A 13169-nucleotide genomic window follows, 5' to 3' on the forward strand; every position below is an offset into this window, starting at 1 on the left:
TTTACTCAACTAAGTTCTGACTTAAGTTCTAGCTTAATTATATGGGAAAGATGAATGAACTGAAATGTCTTGATGCATTCTCAATCATCCAGGTAAGTAAATCTCCAGAGGTTGATTCTGTTCATCTGGACGCAGCGTTTTCAGTGGGAGAAACGTTTAGTCACTGAAGAAGTCACTTGGATGAGTGACGAAACATTGAACAGAATCAACTTTTGGAAAATGAACTGAAATGTCACTTTATGTACATTTTTATTTATCTACTAACTAAAGATACATGTATGACTGTGACAAATTTTGACTGTTTATCAGCTTAAAACAATGAAGGCAACCAGCTGCATTTTTTAAAAATTCGGTTAACTTATTTGAATTTCCAGGACCATCATGAGGAATTATTATCAGACAAATAGGACAAGCAGCTGCTGAACTCACACGCAACTCTGCAGTTCCACTTGACAAAGCTTTATAGTTTGTCCCAGATCACTGTTTTGATTGATACTCGCGCTGGTTTGATGGTTTTGTGTTTGGTGCAGCAGACAAAAATAGCAGTTAGCTCATTAAAACAGACACATCTACTGTTAAACACTTTTTTTTTCTTTTTTGTTAATTTTGTTTTGTTTTAATCGATAAAAATACATCATAGGAGGTTTCTTACACAAAATCTGTCTTGTTATAAATCCCCGGAAGGATTTGAGGTTTGTTCTTATGTCAGAAAAGGACTGTGAAGCTAAACTATTACTTTAGCTTGCAAATGGCATTAAATAAATTGTTTTATTCCTCACTGAATGTGGTAAAACTTTAGACAAACCAAATAAAACTCATTCTCGTTACCATGTTAAATCATATGATTTTATAAGCATTTAAACATGCCAGAAGTATTACTGCATCCAGCCAGTATATTGTCCACTCTTGCATTGTTTCAAAATGAGTCTGTGATTCTTGCTTGTGACAAAGCAAAAACAACTGCTTTCGTCAGTCAGACACAAACACAGAGATACTGAATGTAAACTGGGTACATTTCCACATCGTGACTAATACGACCAACCCAGTATGGTCTATGAATTAGTGACATAAACACTGTTATGTAACACATGCTGTGGATTTCCCAGTTACATAAGCTACATTTAATACCAGCAAACCAGTATCTCAGCAGCTTTTCTTTGCCCAACTGCTTTGAAAACCCAAGTGACGTTTCCTGGCCATTTCTTATATAAAAAGTACATTGTTCATCTCTGTTATGAACAATGAGCGCCTCTGTTAGTTCCCTGTCATTTTACATTATTCTTTAAGCTCCAAGAAGTAAAGCCAGATAAAGACTTGCCAGGCAGTGTTGACACAAGTGAACCAAAAGGACACAGTTTCTTAAGCACTTCCCTTGTTTCACATTGCTGTCAACTTTGATCAGTATGTTCATTATTTCCCAGACCTGAGCCACATAGTAAACTCAAGAACGCTTTGTACCTAAAATCCAAAAGGGTCATCATTTCATCGGTGTTACTCAACAACACTTGCCACTAATCCACAACTGGCTGACCTTTGAAAACAATACCTTGTTGTTTCTACACCAATGTCAGTCAACCCTGGTGTCTGTTCAAAGTTCATCATCATCAACATTGTTGCTGGGGTACAGAAAAAAACTTCACTGGATATGAAAAAATACACCCCTTCTTACTGCTGCTGTCAAAGAGGACAAACTACACTCTGTGATACTCTATTATGCTCACATTTCTCTAACTATAGTTTGAGAAAACTTTGTTATGATCTGTAACAAAAATTATATTTGTTGGTAAGTCAATAAGGACAAATTCCTTATTGACTTACTAATAAGGATTTATTGATACCATTGACATTAACAATTCAGGTTACACGCCTAATTCTTAATTGATTCTCTTTATGATAACCATATCTATTTTTTCATGGAAAAAAGGTGGGTACTCACTGAATAGCAAACTCTGAGACTGAAAAAACAAGCCAATACAAAAGAATCACTGGGTGCTAGCTCCACAGCGAGCCAGTTCCTATATTTAAACCCAGTACAAAAAAGTTTTGGTTACTGGTCTAATTGTCATTTCATAACAATTGAACAGGAGTTTACTCACTCCTCACTCATTCCTTAGTTCTGAGAAGTTTTCATCTGGACAATGCCTCGACAGGAAACTATGCTAGGCTTCAGCTCTTCTAATTCTGAATTGGACATCACATCTCAACTGTGTTTCTGGTATTAGTACTTTTGGGATCAATTTTATTGTAATCATCTTTCCAAGAAATTTGTTTTCCAGTTTAGCTGTAGAAATTATATTTAGGACTAATTAGTACACATCTGTTTCTGTAAGATGCACTCATTTTTGGACAGGGTTTGCTAAACAAGTTAGTTGCCAGCACTCCACTGTCTTGACCACAATAACTTTGTGGACGTTGCTAAAATGCTTCAGCAAAAAGTAAAAGCTAGGCAAAGGTGACATTAGAGAGAGAGAGAGAGGGAGAGACAAAAGACTCAGTTTTAATAACCCTATAGTACCATATCACCCCATTAGAGCGATTCACTCTCGCACTGCAGGCTTACTTGTTGTTCCTATAGTATTTAAAAGTAAAATGGGAGGCAGAGCCTTCAGTTTTCAGGCCCCTCTTTTGTGGAACCAGCTTCAAGTTTGGATTCGGGAGACAGACACTATCTCTATTTTTAAGATTAGACTTAAAACTTTCCTTTTTGCTAAAGCATATAGTTAGAGCTGGATCAGGTGACTGTCAATTCTCTCTTAGTTATGCAGCAATAGGCATAGGTTGCTGCAGGATTCACATGAGGCATTGAGTGTTTCTTCTTCAGTCACCTTTCTCACTCACTATGTGTTAATAGACCTCTCTGCATTGAATCATACCTGTTATTAATCTCTGGCTCTCTTCCACAGCATGTCTTTATCCTGTTTTCCTTCTCTCACCCCAACCGGTCGCAGCAGATGGCCCCGCCCCTCCCTGAGCCTGGTTCTGCCGGAGGTTTCTTCCTGTTAAAAGAGAGTTTTTCCTTCCCACTGTCACCAACGTGCTTGCTCATAGGGGATCATATGATTGTTGGGTTTTTCTCTATCTGTATTATTGTAGGGTCTGCCTTACAATATAAAGCGCCTTGAGGTGACTGTTGTTGTGATTTAGCGCTATATAAATAAAATTGAATTAAGTGTTGTCCTTGGGACATTTTTGTCCCTGAGGACCACAGGTGTATGGAAATCAGTAGGACATTATGAAGGTTAATGAAATGGGACCAAACGGAGCAGCAAACTGAGATTAAACATTTATCTCCATAAAACAAACAGTCCAAAGACCACTGGATAACATCACAGTGGCTTCGTCCATCTTTTACATACTAAAAAAATTCACGTGTGCTGAATGTAACCCTCATAATGTCCTCCCGATTTCCATACACCTGTGGTCCTCAGGGACAAAAATGTCCCAAGGACAACACAAGGGTTGAAATTATTGAAACACTTCCCTTCATCTGTTTGCTGTTAAATCTGATCATAGTTTTAACCATTCGTGGGCTTGCAGTGCATAGTAAACCCAGAAGGCAAGTGGGTTTAAACACCGAAAAGGTCATTATTGTGTTTAACCGCTCAGCATCCATTAGCAACCCATAAGAATATGTTCATCACAAATGATGACTTAGACCTAAAGGGTTGACTGATGCAGAAGCAGAAGCATAATGTAAATGCAATATAGAGCACCTTAGCTTGTTTTCCCCTCCTGTTAAATATAGCTATTACAGGGGATTATTGGGGATTTCTTTTGCTCTGTATTGCCACAAATCTGGAAAGCAGTCTGTCATGGTCTTGGATTACTGGAAAGTATTTCTTCTGTTTTTGGTACCTTTGTTTTTATGTATCTACTTCCCCCTGCTATCCTACCCTGTTATCTCATTTAGTGTTAGCCTGCATGCCTCAATGTCAGGCACCTGTCAAACAGTCAGTTTTGCTTAGGAAGGTCCCCAATGGAGTAAAGTGACTCGGCAAGCATTTCCATGGCAGCCAAAATAAGGCCTAGTTCTATCACCATATTAATAAGAAGCCTAGATTAAGTGCAGCCAAATTTCTGTGTATTCTTATAAATTCTGCTTCACATCTTTCCTTGAAATCATGATGTTTTCTGTTTCAGTTGAGCATGCTAAAAATGTGTGCTAGTGCTGCTCATGGTCCCTAAGGGCTCTCGTGCTACCAGAATGATTATTCGTTATTGATAAAAGGTTGAATTTCCTTTCTTGTTTTATTTTTATTACACGAAACATTGTGAAGTATATGTAGTGACAAAAGCAGTTACCACTGTTGCGGTTCACAGTATCACACAGTATCACAGCTCAGCCCCATGTTTTGCCTTTAACTGTCCTAAAAACAGTGTGAATCACAGCCTCTTGGACCTACTGCTTTAAAAACCGTTCAATGCTAAAAATTTATTATTTACAAATTTAACAAATGACTACAGTTTAATACAGTATGTACACCACCATTGTTGACCTCAAGCCTTTGCACCCACCGGCTACAGCATAGCAATGAGTAATTAAAGATCTGCTCTTGTAGTGTAAAGTTGTTCCAAAACAGTGCCTACGGAAGCAAAACAAAGGAAATTCTTGTAAATGTCTTGTATGTAGATGGAGGGAACTGTAAAGTAAGAGAAAGCAGTTTGGAATTCTTAGTTAAAACCTAACATGCGTAGCATTTTACCGGAATATTACAGCTACTTCCTGTCTTTGTCATGAGAAAAGCAACATCATGAGTCATTTTTGAAATAGTTTGCCTGATGTGTTCATACCTTTCATTCCATTTTTTATTTTGTAAATGTATATATATATACACACACACACACACACACACACATATATATATATATATATATATATATATATATATATATATATATATATATATATATATATATATATATATATATAATTTCAGTTTTTAGTGGGGATAGGTTAATTGGTAGTTCTAAGACAAAACTACTAAGTTTTGGTAGTTTTGTTGTTGTTTTGTAACTTTAATCATTCTCCCAAATCTTCACAGTCAGGGCCCAAAAATATGAATTAAATTGAATAATTCTAACTGGCACATATTAAAAACTATAATCATATTCTTTTTCAATAAAGGAAATGTTGGGGTAAAGATTCAGAACAAGGCTTAGAATAGTCATCAATGATGACTCAGACCTCACAGGGTTAACATTTGATAATAAAACACATATCTGGTTTTTGGAAGTGTATTATGTCACAAACAAAGGAGATTTCCAGGGATCTCAGCTAAAGGATTGCTCATGCTTAAGCTGGATAAAAAAAAACATCTCTAACAAGTTTTGACGTAATAAATCTATATTCAGACAGACTGTGTACAAACAGAGGAATTTTAATGCTGTTGTTATCCTTTCAAGGAGTGGCTGAAAAAGGTCACTCAGGGAAGAGACTCTCACAACTTAAACCAAGTTACCTGCTAATGCTCTTACACTGGCTAATGTTAATAGTCATGAGTTACCCATTAAACAAACAAGGGTGTAGTGTCTTTCAGCTTGTTTTTACACCACAACTTTTTTGTGTTGCTTTGTTTGCACCACTCATAACAGAACTGTAGGTTGATGTTTTTCTGATGTTTCCATACAGCAAAAATTCTCAAGAGCATGTAAATGATCTATATATTTACTTGAATCATTAATATACGTAAATAATGTTGCTTAATTCTGGAAATGCTGGCACAGGTTTGGGATAAAGTTGCGTTGCTACTTTTCCAGGAGAAAGTAAGGTTCTTTTGAAACATAATTGAAAACGTATAGAAAGGTTATTTTTAGCTTGTAATCTAGCCAATCCTTTTATGGCTCTAATAGAGTTTATATTATACAGATGAACTTAAAGTTTTATTATGATGTGAAATATGAAATTAAAGTAGAAATTTGAGCCTTGAGCTATCAGTTTTTATTTGTGTCCCAATTTAAACGTACATGCTTTCTTTAATCTTGTGGCCATCACCAGCATCTAGAGAATTAGCACTCAAACAAGAACAGAGAGAATAAAGACCCAATGAAAACTCTGACCTTATTGCTGTGAGATGACTGAGCTAACTTCTTTACCAAGGTACGGGCAGATAAGGAATAAAAACCTGTCAGAATGTACCAGTTGTTTTTCATTTAATTTAACTAATCCCGCCTTAAAATCCAATAAAATTAATTATCAAGTGTTGGGTCAAAAATGTACTGTACATCTATGTCTGAGAGTGGATCCAGTTCAGTTTGTTCACCAGGCAGGTTAAAAGCATTCTGTAGATGCACAAACATACACAAACTTCTGAAGTTAGTTGGGATAAAATATCTTGTAATTTTATTAAATTCAAATATGTATAAATGTCCAAGGTAAATCCAGAATGATTGAAAGCGGGCAAAACCCAGAGAAGTCCCTTCACACCACATGATGAGTAGAGATCAAAACGTGCTTTATGAGGTGCCATGTGCCAGTAAAAACTAATGAATGCTCCATTAGGGGTCAACCAATTTTCCCTATAACATCAAACAACCATGAGGTCTACTTTGACCTCTTGCAGCTACAGTTTCACCCCAGTGCTCAGTAGCTGATGCTGGAGGCTGATCTGGGCACACCTGCCAAAGCCTTTGAAGAAGGAGGACTGCTGCTTCTGGTCCCATCTCCAGAGTATAATATTTGTGGCTTGCACCAGGATTCCCACCCAATTACTCAAAACACCTAGAGTTTGATATTGTAACCACCTGTGGGGTGGTTACATCCTGGTTTTAGGGCTTTCTATCACATTAAAGCCCTATTCAGATGGGATTACCTTTATAGTGGCGGATGGAGTAACGTGATCATTAACTGATTGTAATTCAAGAGCTGTCATGAAAAGGCCGCTCCTTTATTTGGTACATAATAATGTGCATGATAGCACTCACATGGAGCATTACGTTTCAGAATTCCTGTTTTTCTTATTGTCCTAATTCTGTTTAAATACAGCCTCACAAATAGCTTTGCCTAGTTGCTTATAGAAAGTGTTCGTACAGTAGGAGAAAAGAAAATTCCCCAAAGGTGTATAAGGCTGGCTGTCATTCATCCAATAGGGGGAAGCTTCCACAATAGTTTCAAAAGTGCTTCATTCAAATACTGGTAGATATTTATAACAGGTAGATTTTATCTTTTATCCTGTCTTCCTTCTCTCTCCCCAACCGGTCGCAGCAGATGGCCCCGCCCCTCCCTGAGCCTGGTTCTGCCGGAGGTTTCTTCCTGTTAAAAGGGAGTTTTTCCTTCCCACTGTCGTCAAAGTGTGTGATTTGGCGCTGTATAAATAAAACTGAATTGAATTGAATAGATTTAACCCAAGGAGCTTGAAAACAAAAATTACCTGGAGGTTGACAGCAAGCTTTATTAGACAGTTGGCTTGCAAGAGAACATAATTCAACAAATCACAACACTACAAGCTTGTCATTCACTGTATTCTATATCTGACTTGACCTGACCTGATGACCTTATATTAAAGAGAATCAGATTACGTTTATAAGTAAGTAACTATTTTGTTTGTTATGAGTTAGCTGAACCAGTTCATATTTCACGTACAAATTTGCTCAGTACATACAGAGAAAAATACAGCAATCATATGACCCCCTATGAGCAAGCACTTTGGCGACAGTGGGAAGGAAAAACTCCCTTGTAACAGGAAGAAACCTCCGGCAGAACCAGGCTCAGGGAGGGGCGGGGCCATCTGCTGCGACCGGTTGGGGTGAGAGAAGGAAGACAGGATAAAAGACGTGCTGTGGAAGAGAGACAGAGATTAATAACAAGTACAGTAACAGTACTGGTAATTATGGTGACTGATAAATCAAAACCTAAAACGGGAAGAAGAAGAAACCTTCAAATATGTTTTCAAATACATATTAATGATTTGAGCAGAGTTGGACAGAGTGTAAACAAATAAAGAAATAAATATATGAAGCATATTGGCTGATGTATCAGATGATGTGATTTTGGAATCATTGAATATTGGTATCTTTTTTAATATTTGGTCAGCCTCTAGATAAAACTATACATATACTTTCACAGTGTATTAGTTAAAAGCAACTCTTTGTAAGAAAATGCCAAGCATCCTTTTAGATATCCTCTTGCTTTATTTTTAATATATGCACTTTTCTAAATGAATATGAAGGTCTTGCTATGTTAAGTGCCTTCTGTCCTCAATTGAAAAAAGACAGCCTTTCAATGTTTCTCGGAGCCATAGGCCATAAGTGGTTCTTTTTATAAGGACACAGTGCCAATTCAGAGTCCTGGCTGTTGGTCAGCATATAGAACCGCTGACCAACAGCCACCCAAGTGCCGATTTCCCTTTAGTGAAAAGGTGATCCAGAGCATCTCAGTTTTATTTATGCAGCTGCAATTGAAGACTGCACTTGCATATGAAATTATATGTGGTCTGGACAAAATAGCAGAGCTACCACATGAAAAGGATTCTAAAACTACTAAAGTCACAATAAAAAGAGCAATCTGACAAATTAAGATCCAGTGGATGTTAGTGGTAAAAGCTGAGCGTGCACCTCAGTGAATCAGTGAATCTTAGCACACTTTGACAAATGTCAAATTCTCATATTTGCTGGTATTTTCAGCAGCCTGTAACAAAATCCCCAAACCATCCCCCTAAAACTCAGTAATTTCGACATTTAGTGTGTCTCATATATCCCCAAAGAAAGTTGTTGTATCTGTCAAAAGGCTTCTCCCACTAGATTTTACATGCACGAGTTTTACTCTTTTTGGAATTGATTTTACTTTGCACATGAAAGTCGCTCTCTCAGCTTTCATGTGCAAACTTTCTGTAACTAAGGCTTAGAGGCAGCACAGCGGTGCAGAGGTTAGTATTGTCAGCTCACAGCAAGAAGCTTTTTGAATTGAACATGCTGAGTGGCATAGATTTTATATAATCCCACCGTGTGTTTTGATTTCCTCGCACAGTTCAAACTGACAGAATCACACGTGCAGTAGATGTAAATGTGAGTGTGAATGGTTTCTTTCCTGTCTGTGATAGACTGGCACCTCAATGCCAGCTGGGATCAGTTGCTTGCAAACAAAAGTTCTCATCAGCAGGTGGGAGAAAACTATCTGAAACAGCGTATTGGTATCTGGGTATCTGTTGTGTGTCATACATTCTGATTCATAATTATTTATGAAAAAAATAATATTTTCCATTTTTAAAGGGTGACAAACCTGAATTTAGAGATTGCAGAGGGTAATGATGGAGTAAATTACTTCACAGCTCGTATGTATTATTTAAAAAAAAAAAAAAAAACACTGAAAATGTTACTTAGGCATTAAAACTACTGCATTGAGTTTAGAAAAAGTTAAAAGTTTGAGTTAAAACACAATGCTTACTTTTTTTTAGCTCTTTTTTCTTAGTTACCATGGTAACTATTGGCATCGCCACTTTGTTTGGAGAAAACCTGTAGATGTAAAATGTACTACCTACTGAATACATTACTTACCACAAGAAAAGCAATAATTCATGTCCATGAAAACAAACATAGCGGTTTTTCATGACCATTTCATATTTGGCTTTTAGACCGGGCTCATGCATGTGAGAGAAAATTGGACAGAGCATGAAGGAAGGCCTTTTAAATAAGATTTGTGAGGAGAAATAAACACTCTTGACATTTCTTTAGCTCCTACTTTGGCTCATTGCTGTTCACAAGGTGTACTAATTGAGATTGACCTATTGACCTTGAACTTGTAGCACATTACAGTTTCGGCTGCTAACAGGTCAAACTTTCAGTATATATTGTTTTTATATGTGGTCTGTGTCCAAACCTTCCTTCAGAACCAAGTCCTGATGATTTAGCCACATGGCTTTAAAGGCCTCTGGTAAGGTCCCCGGTTCAGACGCAAAGCCTCAATTCTCCACACCCCTTAACTAATGTTTTCCATTAGCTTTGAGGCACATATGCAGGCTTACCTGAGCTTCAGCCCCCCAACCTGGCTCCCTTTCTCCTCTAGAAGAGAACAAAGGCACCGTGATACTCATTACATGCCACACTGAAGATTTAACACAGATGTCAGGCCGTTTACGCTCAACCCAAAAACCTCTTTTACGGGCACATAAATTCATTGGAGTCCGTTCGTTTGATGTTAGACTTGGCTTGCAGGCGAGCCATATACGTCACAGGATTGACAAACTGTGGATCTTTGAAGTCTTGCACTGGTAATCCAGATATTTCGAAGGGTTATTGGATGAAATCAGAGCTACAAAGCCTAGATTGTGCCAGTCAGTTAAGATCAGAAGTTTATCATTTTTAACCAACTTTTTTGAATTATCTTTCCAAATAGGAAATGATGAAACTTTACAATTGCATACTACAGTTATTTCCTTCAACGACACTAAAATGTGCCCCTGTGAGCACTTTAACGAGCAATTAATGTAACCAACCTTGGAGATTTTATAAGCCAAGGAAACACAGTAAATGCAATAAGAGTGTTTAATTTGAAAGAGAATTTAATAAATGTTCCTTACGACAATATACCATTATGCTGTTTTATATATGGAACATGACTTAATGGCACAGCAGCATCTTTCAGGGGTGGTCCTCTATCGTTAGAGCTCCATAGTTATGCTCCATAGGTACACTCTCACAAACCTTGTGGGCAGAACACATGGCACCCAACTGTGTGAACAGTAACGTGGAGAATAATGTCAGATAAAGACCTCCCCAAGTAGCAGTAACTCAGAGGACCTCCTTATGGAGCTTAGAAAAAAGTTAGATCTCTAAGTGCAAATTCTTTATTTTATATTATGTCATATGTGGAAGGTAAATTAATGTTCTTGAATAAAGTGAATATTGCATGAATTTTAGGTTGTGTGTAAAAGAAAGACTAGCCTGAAAAGTGAAGCCTATGTCTGTATTGTCTTAAACCTCTATTCTTTGTAAAGACAAAGCGTGATTCCTTTGGCTGCAAAAGGACTTCCAGTTGTACACAAACCTGATCCTTAGATCCTGGTGTGGCTTAATGGTAAGAATATTGCAATAGCTTAAAGTCCCATAAGAGTAAGGTGAGATCACAGTGGCAGAGAGTTGAGTACATGTCTTTGTTACAGTTGAGAACAATGCACTGCTCCACAGTAGATCAAAATTTAATTTAAAAGTGGAGTGATTTTTAATCTTCCCAACACTATTGCATTTAGTTGTGACATTTTAGTGGTTACATAGTGCTTGCCAATGTGTACCATGAGAGTAGTCAGTAATCTGCCTCAAAGCTTAGGTTTAATTCATGTGAACAGATTTATCTCCATGATATTTGCTGTTTGATGACTGCAAGCAAGTATAATGCTAGTTTGAGTAAAACACATCAGAGTCAGTCTTGGGTTCAAGTTGAGCAACTAAAGCAACTATATTTGCAGCTTGGGCGAGGTTAGGGTTATGCTTAGACAACTAAAACAATGTTGGGTAAGGTTAGGGAGAGGCTTTGGTTATGGTGAAACAACAAAACGTTTACTCAAATTAAAATGTGACTCACAGCGTGTAATGAATGATTTAAAGCCCAATGCCTTTGTTCATTTGCCACCTTCACCACAACACATGGTGTACTTTCCAACCTGCTATTTCCATGGCAGATGGCCAACAGTGACTTATAGACATCGTCCTTAATTTAGATTTTTCTCACTTTATTAAAAGCAAGGAGACATTTTTAGACTGGAGTCAGTCTAACAGAAAGATTAGATTTCTATTAGATTGTACATTTGTTAGCAACTTTGGTCATTTTAATGAAGTTAAATAAAGAGTAAGTGTTAATTTGGTAACTTCTATAACTGGTCATTATTATGTCCTCCTACTTTTTCTCAGTTTTCAGCTTGGCTTTAACAAGCTCTTCTTTCAGCAAGTCAGCTGGGTGTTTAGAGGCTCAGTCTCCTAATAGCAATGTGAACACTGTGAGAAATCCAACAATTCACTCTCACTGTTGCTTTATTTTGACTTGCATGGAGTCAAAAATGAATAAAGAGTGGCGAGCCCTTTGATTATATTTTCCCACTGAATTATTTTTACTTGCACAACACGGCCCATTGACAGAATTGCAGTGCTTTCTCTATTTTAAGGCTCTTATTTTCTGCTTCTTGGCTGAGCTTGCACGAAAGGCCTGACCCAAGCTCAGGTCCATTTAGAGCTTCCATTGGCAGGAACCGTCCCAACAACCTTCCGAGTTCAAAAACAGGCTCATCAGAATGATTTCTTTCATGAGTGTGCACGCAAAAACATACCTTTAATTTTTTTTTCAGTTGATATGACATAATGATGATTGCATACTTTATATAGAGGGGTATTCTACTGTCATAATTGCTGCATTACTAGCTAGATTAATGATTTTATTTTTTTATATAAAATGTTAATTTAACTTTAAATATTTCTCTCTACAGATTTAATTAGTGTGTATGTATTTGTATATATACATATATTTGCTTGCATCTATGTATGTATAAGCTGAAGCCTTACAGCAGATAAGAAAGAACCTTTCCCTGAAAAAATACACACACACACAGTCCAACCCTTTCACCAGGATTTCATGCTGGTGGACCCCACACAGTGTTAGAGGCTGAAAGGTTGGTGGTGAGGTGGGTGAGGCAATGCTAACCGATGCTGTAAAAATGCCCACACTTTATACTAATTGCATCACGAAAAAACCTGACACAGTAATTCTGTTTCAGCGAGGGGAAAACTTGAGAGGGAGAGAAATGTTTGGGGGTGGGGGTTATTCAGAGGGAAGTAAACCATGAGTTCGAATTGAGAAATAAAACACATCGCTTCTGTTCTCTTCTACATGGTCACAAATGCTTCAAGTTTTTTTTTAGTTTTTATTTAGCTCGTATTCTCAAGGTTCACAGTTTCCATTTGCCTGCTGCCAGTGTGCCAATCAAGAAGAAACACTCATCAAGAGTGAACTAAATGTTTTCTAAAGTTATCTTTCTGTGCTGTATTTATTATAGGAAAGTCAATATTTATCACCTCCAAATCCAAAATGATGAGCCTAACTTTACTTGTAATGGCACTGCAACGTAGACACATCAGTGCAACAGTATGAATGCAAACAAGACTTCCCTGACACAGGTTATAGCTATATGGGACTAAATACAGGCCTACAGATGAACCTTAACCTGAAATCTCAAACGTGTGTTTCTGAG

This window comes from Oreochromis aureus, linkage group 22 (assembly GCF_013358895.1).
Source record: "Oreochromis aureus strain Israel breed Guangdong linkage group 22, ZZ_aureus, whole genome shotgun sequence".
NCBI classification, from domain to species: domain Eukaryota; kingdom Metazoa; phylum Chordata; class Actinopteri; order Cichliformes; family Cichlidae; genus Oreochromis; species Oreochromis aureus.